A 12,106-nucleotide genomic window follows, 5' to 3' on the forward strand; every position below is an offset into this window, starting at 1 on the left:
TTGCAGGACAGGCTCCAAAGCTACACAGAGAAACCCTATCTTGAAAAGCAAAAAAAAAAAAAAAAAAAGAGTCCCTAATTGATCTCTCCTAATTTGTACCTTTTCTGGTCTAATTTTTATAGAACTATTTTATATCATAAATAATTAATAGAATCTTCTCTTTGTATTTTTTCAGGAGAAATTTGTAATTCCCAACAAGGCAAAAATGTTTTTTACTTCTTCAAACATTCTTTCTAAAGTATCTACATTTGAATCTGCTAGTAAGATGTTATCCATGTAGTGGTAAACTATAGATTGAGGAAATTGCTTACATATTACTTCCAACAACTGTCATACAAAATATTGGCACAGAGTAGGGCTATTTAACATACCCTGTGCGAGATCCTTTCATTGATATCTTTTAACAGGCCGAGAATTATTATAAGTAGGCACCATGAAGGCAAATTTTGCTCTATCTTTTTCTTGTAAGGTTATTGAGAAAAAACAGTCTTTTAAATCAATAACTTTAAAAGGCCATCTTTTAGGTAATAGAGAAGGCAAAGGAATTCTAAACTATAGAGAGCCCACTGGCTGAATATCTTTGTTAAGAGCTCTTAGATCTGTTATCATTCTCCATTTTATCAGATGTCTTTTTAATAACAAATACAGGAAAATTCCAAGGGCTAGTTGAATCTTCAATATGCTGAGCATTTAACTGTTCTTGTACCATCTGTTCTAAGGCCTGCTGTTTCTCTGTTGTTAAAGGCCATTGCTGAACCCATACAGGCTTGTCTGTTAGCCATTTTAAAGGTAGGGCTATTGGTGGCTTTGAAAGATAGATCAGCAGCCGTTGTACCCTGTTCTTGTACAACCGTAATGGTTGGTGACTGTTCTTTATAATACCTTCTAATATTTTTCCTAGAAACATATGTTAGTTTATAGTTTGTTTCTGAGATTGGAAGAATATTAATCTGGGTATTCCATTGCTATAACAAATCATGTCCCCATAAATTCATGGGTATGTTAGCCACACATGGCCTTAATTTTCCTCCCTGTCCTTCTGACCCTATACATTTGACCCATCTTGCACTCTGTTTCATTTGAGATAATGTTCCAGTCCCTAAAAGCTGAACATTTTACCTCCTAAAGAGGCCAATTTGGATGCCAAAATACTGGTGCAATTATTGTTACATCCGCACCTGTGTCTGCAAGACCTTCAATGACAACATCATTTATTCATATTTTTAATTTATAGAAGTTGGTCAAAGTATTCACTTGATGGTTTCTCCTGAATTTTTTGTTCTCTCTTCTATTGCTGTTCTATCATCCAGAGCAGTCTGGTTTCTTACAATAGACATTAGTTTCTTTAATTGCTCTGTGAAGGAGTTTCCTCCACAATCACAGGAAACAACTGAACCGAATTTGACATGGGGGCCTGCAAGAAGCCCCCCAAGGCATTTCCTGATGGCAGAGTTATCTTGTCTGTCCCTTATTGATCTACATTCCTTAGTCTAATGCCTGCCTTTGCTACAGCTTCTGCATAATCCAGAAGGGAGGGGCATTCTGTTGGGATTAGTCTTAGAAAAAACATTATTTCTAGGAATTCCTTGTTTGCAATCCCTTTTTAGGTGATCTTGTTTACCACAATTGAAACATTTGACATTTTGATTTTTCTTCAAACCTCTGGAGATTACCTCTCCTATTTAAGCATCAACTAGGTTATGAGATTCAATATTGACTGTATCTCAGATCCATTTCTCTAAGGGTGCTGATCTTTCCTTTAATGGTCTAATTACCCTTTTGCATTGTGCATTAGTATTTTAAAAAGCCAGAGATTCAATTATTATTTGTCTAGCTTCTAAATTTGGTATCATTCTATTCACTGCTGAAGTCAATCTTTGTAAGAAATCAGTGAAAGTTTCTTTTGAGCCCTGTATAACTTTAGTATATGACTCAATTTTCTTTCTTACATCTTCAATTCTGTCCCAAGCATTCAAGGCTGCTGCATGGTATAAAGCCAGAGTGTGGTCATCATATAGACATTGCCTTTCTACATTAGCATAATCTTCCTCTCCAAAAAGGTGGTCCTGGAAGATTTCCATATTTCTAACCCTACTTTGTTGCTCAATGATCTTAGCCTCATCTTTCATCTGGTCCCCCACTGTAATTGAGGGCCAGGCTCCAAGACTGCTGTAACCAAGTCTCTCCAGTTTTGAGAGATAATTCTATTACAAGTTGACCACGAGTTTAACATCTGCTTCACAAAAGGTGAATGCATGTCATATGAGAAAATAATTTCCTTTAATCTCCTTAAATCTAACATTTCCACTGGAGTTCATTCAATTTGTTTTTGTTTTTGTTTGTTTTTCGAGACAGGGTTTCTCTGTGTAGCTTTGCGCCTCTCCTGGAACTCACTTGGTAGCCCAGGCCAGCCTCGAACTCACAGAGATCCGCCTGGCTCTGCCTCCCGAGTGCTGGGATTAAAGGCGTGCGCCACCACCGCCCGGCGAGTTCATTCAATTTGTACACAGTCTTGAGGATATCTATCATTTGGCAATTCCTGTAAGATGACTGGACAGATTAAAGTTGGTTTTTTGAAAACCTTAGGCTATTCCTCTCTAACCTTATAATGCAATGCTGGATTGGTTCTCTTTTAGATTCCTCTGTCTGGGTCTGAATATCTCTATGATCTGTTTTAATAAGTTTTTCTAAAACTTGTATCTTAGTATTCATATTAACCAACTTTTTTAGTAATAAAGCAAAAATTATAAAACCAATCATTTATATTACATAAATCCCATCTAAATTATCCCCTCATTTAATTGTTCCACATTCAAATCATCCAATGTAATATCATACAGAAACCTAACTCCCACCATTGTAATAGTGTTTTCCATTTTTTAATGTGGGAAAAAAAAACCTCTCTTTTGACTAATTTTTCCCTTTAAGAATTCCTAATTGTCTCACTAAATCTGCCAATGATGGTGATTCAGATGTCGGTGAAGACATGAGCCTGACTGCTCTGAGTAGAACAGTAGAAGCCCGAATTCTTTTCAAAGCAGCCACCTAGTATGGCTGCAGCCGGAGGAGGGGGTCTATGGAAAGCCACAAGCCAACAAGAGAGAAGAAGCCAAAGAGCCATCCGTCTGCACAGGGGAATGTGCAAAAAACAGCTAACTCCTGCAGTTTTTGGAGCCCAGAGCCTATAAAATTTGCTGCAGATAGGCTACAACAGAAAAATCCCAACTTGCTCAGAGGCTTGAGGAAAAGAAAGGAAAACATTAGCCAGCCTATAGTGACTCCGGCCACAGGTGTCTGCAAAGCCACAGGGTGCTGCAGTCTGCAAGGTTATACAAGTGAGAGCTTATGGTTTCTCAAGAGATTCACTGTAAGAACGGCCATAATACAGTCTTGTGACTGCATCAATTCTGGTGGGTTGACCTTCTGCTTTATCAGCTGAAATCTCACTTGTGTGCTCCTATACTACTAGGCCATATGGCAGGCAGTTAGGCTTGTCAGATGTACTGCTGATCCATTAGGTAACACCCTTGCAGGGTCTAGGAGACAGGTGGGCTACAGATGCATAGCTTTGTTTCTTGTGCAAATGAAGCTCAGAACTTCCTTCCCCAGACAGGGAAAAGGGCATTCCAGAGCAACTGACTCAGAACAAAGGAGTTTTTGCATATCCAGTTAGAATGAAGGATGAGGCAGGATTCCTGGTCTGGGCAGAGCTGTGTGAGGAGGAGGGGAGAAGGAGAGTTTCTGTACATGGTAAGACAGAGTTGTGTGGCTGGAGAGAAAGGAACAAGGTAGATCTTTTGTAGAGTGTGGCTCAGGCTAAGGAGTGATGCTGTGGGATGTATGGCAAATGTGTTGCTAATTAATCAATAAAACACTGATTGGCCGTTGGCTAGGCAGGAAGTATAGGCGGGGCAAGGAGGAGAATAAAGCTGGGAAGTGGAAGGCTGAGTCAGAGAGACACTGCCAGCCGCCACGATGAGAAACAGCTTGTGAAGATGCCGGTAAGCCACGAGCCATGTGGCAAGGTATAGATTAAAGGAAATGGATTAATTTAAGCTGTAAGAACAGTTAGCAAGAAGCCTGCCACGGCCATACAGTTTGAAAGCAACATAAGTCTCTGTGTTTACTTGGTCGGGTCTGAGAGGCTGTGGGACTGGCAGGTGAAAGAGATTTGCCCTGACTGTGGGCCAGGCAGGAAAACTCCAGCTACAAATGGCACACAAGAATTTCATAGCAGAAGACAGCTGATATATTTGTGAATACCGCTAGGCAGTGGTGGCACACGTCTTTAATCCCAGCATGCAGGAGGCAGAGGCAGGCGGATCTCTGTGAGTCTGAGGCCAGCCTGGGCTACAGAGTGAGTTCGTGGAAAGGCACCAAAGCTACACAGAGAAACCCTTGTCTCCAAAAACCAAAAACCAAAAAAGAAAAAAGAAAAAAAAACTGAATACCACAAATATTCCTTGATAAATCGCGTGCTGCTCGTGGCTGGCCGCCGCAGGAGAGAGAGGGAGAGAGGAAAGGGAAGGGGGGAGAGAGAAAGAGGGAGAGAAGACAGGCAGAAGGAAGGAGCAGAAAGGAAAAAGGGACACACAAAGAGCCCACCTGCTTTTTAGGCTGGGACGCCTTCGCAGGCTGATGACGTAATTAAGGACAGAATCCTTACATCCTAGACTTTCACTTATTATAAAAAAGCAGAGCCCGGCGGTGGTAGCGCACGCCTTTAATCTCAGCACTCAGGAGGCAGAGCCAGGCGGATCTCTGTGAGTTCGAGGCCAGCCTGGGCTACCAAGTGAGTCCCAGGAAAGGCCCAAAGCTACACAGAGAAACACTGTCTCAAAAAACAAAAAACAAACAAACAAACAAAAACAGGTAGATGGGATAGGGGCGTCGTTCCTCTCAAAAACTGCTTCCAGCTGACAATTGGAGGTCGGTTGGCTCTTGGGGGAGTCTTCCGAGGTAGACAGGCGTTGTGGGATGCTATCTGTCATCCGTTTGTTCTGGAGACATGTATCCCTCTTGGCTGTGGCTGGGAACTTTCTGTTTGACAAGATGTTGATGATCTCTGGACTCCAGTTCTGTGGTGGTCCTGTACCATTAGCTGAACAGTGAGTTAGAACAGGGAACTGGGAAGAGAAAAGCTTGTGGTGCATGAGAATTTATTTTTTGGAATTAGGGAAAAGGCAAAAATCAGGGCCCTGTCTGTATGCACGTGAGAATGAGTGGGTGGAGTTAAGGTGAGTTAGGGCGAGTTGTAGAAACTAAGCCCACCCATTTGAGCCTGCCCACTGCCGGCGGAAGTCAGACAGAAAAGGTTTCACATGGCAGACCCAGAAGTGGGGAAGGAGAAGGGTTTAGTTAGAACTTTAGTAGAAATCTTGGGGATAAAGTAACTCATTTGCCCGTTCGCTGGCAGAAGTTCCCGAGACGCTATTATGCGGGCCAGGTTTACTGGTGCCCGCCCCTATCTGCCAATGTAGGTGGTAAATGTATCATATCTGCCCCTTTGTCTCATGGCTGTAGCTGAGAGAAAAATAAAAAATTAAAATAACAAACCAGGACTCCAATCTCGGGCATCCCCGAGAGTGAAGAGAGATCTAAGAGTCAGCTCGTTTGCCGTCCTCTTCGTCAAGGGATGGGAAGGGCTGTGGCTGCACTGCAGTTGGTCCTCCATTGGACCTGAGACAGCACTGACACCCTCATCAGGAGCGAAAATGTGTCTGCCATTGTCAGCACAAGGACAACCCCTGGGGTGTCTGTCGAAAAGAATATAGCTCAGACTACAGCCGCAAGAATGGCAGACTCACTGTGGTGAAGAATCATGGCGGTATCAGTAGTGGTAGCTGTATAGGGGTCCAGCAGAGGTGAGGGACACATGCATGCTCACAGTCTCAATGTCTCGCTGGATGGGGGACGAGGTGGCAGGTGGCAGCAGTCACAGCAGGTCCTCTGTGCTCGGTGGTGTATCTGAGTCATAGCACCAATGTTGGTTAAATGGCGGCCAGGCCGACAGAGGAGAGTGCTAGAGGAGAGTCACAAGCCATGGTTACCTTTTTAGAGCTTTATTGGGAGGGGGGAGAGAAAGAGGGAGAGAGAGAGAGAAAGAGAGAGAGAGAGAGAGAGAGAGAGAGAGAGAGAGAGAGGAAAGGGAAGGGGAGAGAGAGAGGGAGAAAAGACAGAAGGAAGGAGCAGAAAGGAAAGAGAGAGACACACACAGAGGGCACACCCACTTTTTAGGCTGGGATGCCGTCCCAGGCTGATGACGTAATTAAGGACACCCACTACAAAAATTCCTTGACTTTTCTAGGTATATCTTTAATATACAGCTGAATCTCTATAACATGTTCTTGCGGCCCACTGCACTACACATATCCTCACTTTGGTTTATTGGATATAGACATTTGCCTAGGAAACTTACTGCCTGTTTCCTAACCCTGAGAGAGAATAGAGAAAGCCATTGCTTGTTTAGCCGGTGCAGGAGTAAGGTAGTTAGTTCCCTTTTCCGGCATTTAGAGACAAACCCTGGTTTGCTTGGTTTGGGTAGCCAGAATTCGTCAGGCCCCGGACCTTGTACTATATACCATAAATCCCCCTCGTCCTAACTGCTTAGGTGATAGATGAAAATTGTAAATCTACAGAAGTCCCGTTTAGTTAGCCACACTGGCAAAAATGCTGGCATGAACTAGACTCCACGGTTTCCTTCCATAGGTATGCCAGTCACCATAGCAACCCTGATGCTGTTCAGTGATGCCCCGGCCAGGGGGCAGAGAAAGACTGCCGACCACCGCGCCCTTACTTGTTTTCTTTCACATTGTATCTATCACTACCCGATGTTTAATTAAGCACACCTAGGAATGTAGTATCTTGCACTGATGTCCTTATAATTTAGAGCCTATTAAATCAGCCTTTCTGCCTCTTAGCACAGCCCAGCACACCTTTCTAGCCATGCCTCCCAGGAACCATAAAAATGCTAACAGTGTCACTTGGGACAGCACCTACTTGCTTTATAATCCTGAGAGAAATTCTAGCTCTGTAACTTCGCCATTACCAGGGAATAGCCTTTGTTTTGTGTGTGTATACAAACTGGAAACTTTGTAGCACAGAGAAGAATAAAGAGACACGCTGTGAATATGGTGGGAGCAGATTCATTCCTTGGCCCTCAGATCCCTCAGATTTTCCTCGCTTGTTGGAACACCGTTTTTTGAACCCTGACAGAGGGCTTTAATGCTGGCCTTTAAAGGACCTCGACAACAGGCAAGGGGCTTTTTGGTAATTCATGCCTCAAAAGGTGGGCACCAGATGTCGCAGGAATTCTACTTGGTCTTAATAATAAAAAGCTGGAGCCAGATATTGGGGTAAATGCTGAAAGATCAGAGAGACAAAAGAGCAAGCCATGGCTACCTCTTTTCTCATCAATTCCTGAGCCTGAGATAGGGAGGAGTTCCTGTCTCCTCCTGCCTTATATTCATTCCTCTGCTGGCACAGCCAGTTCATCCTGTCTCCACCTCCCTAGTGCTGGGATTAAAGGTACGTGCCTCCCAAGTACTGGGATCAAAGGCATGAGATCCCAAGTGCTGGGATTAAAGGTGTGTGCCACCACTACCTGGCTTCTATGGTTAACTAGTGGCTACCTCCGCACTCTGATCTCCAGACAAGCTTTATTTGTTAGAGCACAAATAAAATATGACCACAGAGCCGGGCGGTGGTGGCGCACGCCTTCAATCCCAGAACTCGGGAGGCAGAGCCAAGCGGATCTCTGTGAGTTCAAGGCCAGCCTGGGCTACCAAGTGAGTTCCAGGAAAGGCACAAAGCTGCACAGAGAAACCCTGTCTCGAAAAAAAAAAAAAAATGACCACAGGTATAAAATATTTATTTATTTATTTTTTTTATTATGGTGAGAGGGATAAGGTCTTTAGTCATCCATGCTGTTATAACTCTCCTCCAGTGCCCTCAGTGTGGCCGGCTCATTGACAGGCTCTGGGGGTTTCTCGTGGTATGAACTTTGGCAGGTGGGGACAAGTGCTGAAGCAGAGTGTGATGTGGCTCCAGGGTGCTGAACCTGAGTTGCCTTGGTGCCACACCTGCTCCACCTGGTGGTCAAACATTGTCACTATATCTGAATACCTTCACAACACAACCATCCCAGGATCATCTTCATAACTGGTAAGACACTTGGGAACTTTTAAATGGTAAACTAGGCTACTAAATAAATAAACGAATAAATAAACAATTGCCTGATAATATGCAAACCTTAGAAAAACTTAATAATTGTAAGATACAAACCTTAGAAGAGCTTAGTACTGATAATATGCAAGCCCTACAAATAATTACTAAAGAAAATAATGCAATTTTGACTGGTAAGTTACAAGCCTTAGAAAAACTTACTAAAACAGATAATAGAGATATTCAGACACAGACAGAGGAATTTAAAGGAGAACACAACACACTTCCTTCAGATGCAAGTCATTAGCAGACCATGTCTCTGCCTCACCAGGAAACTACTAATGTTCCTGTGGAATGAAGTAGAATTTTATAAGATCACAAAATTTAAAATTTCTGTTTTGGTATTAATGACATTATAAAGTGCTAATCCTAACCTTAGGCTTCATGTAGATTCATGTGATTTCAGGCTTGAGTCTGAAACAGATATTTAGAAATTAAGCCTGGGTATCCCAGATGATCATGGTCCTTTAACCTCCCTAAGTTTTACAGCTTATGACATTTAATATGTTTAAGTTTTCTGCAGTGAACGATAAACATTCCTAACATCGATCTCCGAAGTCTCCAAAATCCACGACAATTCTACCTGGATTGTGGTAACTCCACTAAGCTGATAAACACCACGCAAAGATCGACTTTGGACTACAAACTGCTGAGGATAATTCCGAGGTGGTTAACTGAGATGGTCCACCTTCATGTACTACTGCAGCCAGGACTTCAGATAAGCTTTATACTTTCTCATTACTCAGAGACGGGCAACAAACGATCCAGCCAGTTCTCCTGAGAATTGACCATTGTCTCAGTTTTTTTCAGGGTCCCCTAGAGATGTGATCATGCCCCAGACTGCAGGAAATAATTTTAAGTACACAATGCCCACACTCCCAAGAGGTGGGATGGGTGTGTGGTTTTTGGTCTTTCACTGGGTTATGGGTATTTGAAATCATGTAGGGGTTGGTTACAAGTTGATATTGGTATGGTCAGGAAAAAAGAAATTAGATTCAGAGATCTAGTTCTAAAAAGAAAAAAGGGCATACAGAAATAATAGGATAAAAGGGTAGATTATTGAATCTACTTTTAAACTAAAAAAGCAACTACTAGTCTTAAATATTTTACATTGGTATGGATTTTTGTATGTTGACACAAATTTAAGGTTATTTTTGTTATATTGTATGTATGTTTCTACTCTTGTTTAAGATATTTTGTATATTGATATAAATTTAAAGTTATTTTGTTAGAACATGCTGTACATGCATTTCTACTGTTGTTTAAGGTATTGTACCTGTGTGTCAAAGAACCTCCATACAGAGTTTTGTAGATGTAACCAACCGTCTTATTAAATAAGAAACACAGAACCAATGCAAAGAAGAAAGCCAAGAGATCAGAGCTAAGAGCCTTACCCATCTGCTGCAGCTAGCCTCTTCAGCCAAGAGAGACCTACTTCCTGAGTGTTTGTCTTTATATAGACTTTCTGTTCTGCCTTCTCATTGGTTGTAAACCCAACCACATGACCGCCTCGTCACTGCCTGTTTGTACAGACCTCCAGGTCTTCTATGGTTGGTATTGAGATTAAAGTCATGTGTCTCCAATGCTGGCTGTATCCTTGAACACACAGAGATCTACCTAGCTCTGCCTACCAAATGCTGGGATTAAAGGTGTGCACCACCACCACCCAGCTTACCTATGGCTTGCTAACAGCTCTGACCCCCGGGCAACTTTATTTATTAACATACAAATAATATTTTAATACAAATAAAATATCACCATATTTCCCCTTTTCTATTTTAATAAAAAAAGGAAAAAGGTTATAACTAACATAAAAACTATATACAAAAGTACAATAACTATATACAATATATACAAGTAATAAATACCTAAACAATGTCTAGTCCATTTGTATTTGACAAATTCAGAGAAAATAATTCCATTATCTATCCTATTTTGGTAAGTCCAAATGTATCTAATTCACTTTCTATCCTAATTAATCTTCAACTATAACTAACTAATCTTCAACTCCCTCAGAGATCCAAGAAGGAAAATAATATTACCTAATAAAAAAATAAAAACAAGAAGTACATGCAAGCAACTTCCAAAAAATTGTGAGTTGACAGAAACAGCCAGCTGCCTGGACAGTCACTGAGGTTTCTCCGCAGTGTTGGGGCATCATCTTCAGCCTATAGGCTTAGCATATCTGAAAGACTCACTTGTGAAGTAGGATGTAAACAAGGTCAACAGTTCAACCTCACATTGGGTGAAAGCAGTCCATGTACCAGAAACACTTGAATTCCACTAGTGTCATGTCGTGATTCAGGATTTTAAATTCTGGAAATTGTTGATGGTTTTTTAATTCAGCTGTCCATTCTTCTTGGCTGTGTATATGTGGCTTCATCTCAGCATCCTGTTCTTCTCCATATCCTTCTACTAAATGCCAGTCTACTATTGAGAGGTGTGAGCTTAGTTATTCTTCCAGAATAACTGTTTCAGTTGCTGTTCCACTGCACATCAGAAGCCATCAGCCCACTGCCTGTTCAGCTGCCTTCGAAGAAAAGGGCACTGTACCTTTTCCGGACTGCGAAGGCCACTTCAGGGATGGTGCCATATTGTCCTGGCCTCAGAAGATGCCTTTTGATAAAGCCATAACCACACTTGTTTTGGCAAGAATCAGTAGTCCTTTGTTTCATGTCCTGTCCGTCCTGTTTGTTAGCAGTTGATTCGAGGATACTTTGTTGTCCAGTGGCTAACTTTTGCCACAATGAAAGTTAACTCCATATGCAGTTTCTTCAATGCCCATATTTTCTCTGAAGTAGATTGGTACTGCCAGAAGCCCACATGTCTCATAGTCATAACAAAAAAGAAAAATTTTCTAAGTTATTAAAACATTTTAAAAGCCATATTCTGTAGATCTCTGAAGGGTTTGAAGATGACCTGTCTATCTAAAATATATCTGCTCAATTTTGAAAACATACCTAATATGACTACAAGTTCTATTATAATGTCTAATTACTAAGTTTCATTTCTTTATATCCTAATAGTTGGTAATAATAACATTCAAGGATCAGAAAATTGCATTACATTGTTAAATGAACGGTATAAGTACAATTAGAAATATACATATAGCATTTTCTAACAATATCAATTTCAATACATATATAATTTGTATACAATATAAAACAATCCAATCCAATGTAAAGTATTTAAAACTAGTAATTGTCTTTTCCTTTTTTTCTCTCTCTTTTTTTTTCTTTCTTTTTTTTTTTTTGGTTTTTCGAGACAGGGTTTCTCTGTGTAGCTTTGCGCCTTTCCTGGGACTCACTTGGTAGTCCAGGCTGGCCTCGAACTCACAGAGATCCGCCTGGCTCTGCCTCCCGAGTGCTGGGATTAAAGGCGTGCGCCACCACCGCCCGGCCTCTTTTTTTTTTTATAAAAAAACAAGAATCTTAAATCTAACCTCCTTTGCTTAGCCCTTTTCCTAACCCTTGACAACAACTTGTAACCACCCCCCTAAACAATGAAAATTATCCCAGACCCAAAACCCATTAAAAAGACCAAAAAACCACCCGCCCCACACCACCTCTTTGGGAATGTGAGCATCATATTCTTAAAATTGCTTCCTGCTGGGTATGGGCGAAGTTATCTTTATCCTGAAAGAAAAATTTTAGGATAATTGTCAAATTCTAGGAAAGGTAACTATATCCTTCGTTATCCAGTCTGTGTATAATGCCAAAGTTCAGGGTTTATCTCAAGTCCTTATTCAAGTAGTCTTTGAGACTGGATCATCCCAGCTAGCCCTCTCAAAATTGCTCTGAGCACTTTGTAGTTCAAAGCTGACCTGTAGATGATGTTTGTCAGCTTAATGATATTATTATTGTCCATGTGGAATTGTTGTTGT

This window comes from Peromyscus eremicus, chromosome 6, assembly GCF_949786415.1.
Source record: "Peromyscus eremicus chromosome 6, PerEre_H2_v1, whole genome shotgun sequence".
Taxonomy (NCBI): Eukaryota; Metazoa; Chordata; class Mammalia; order Rodentia; family Cricetidae; genus Peromyscus; species Peromyscus eremicus.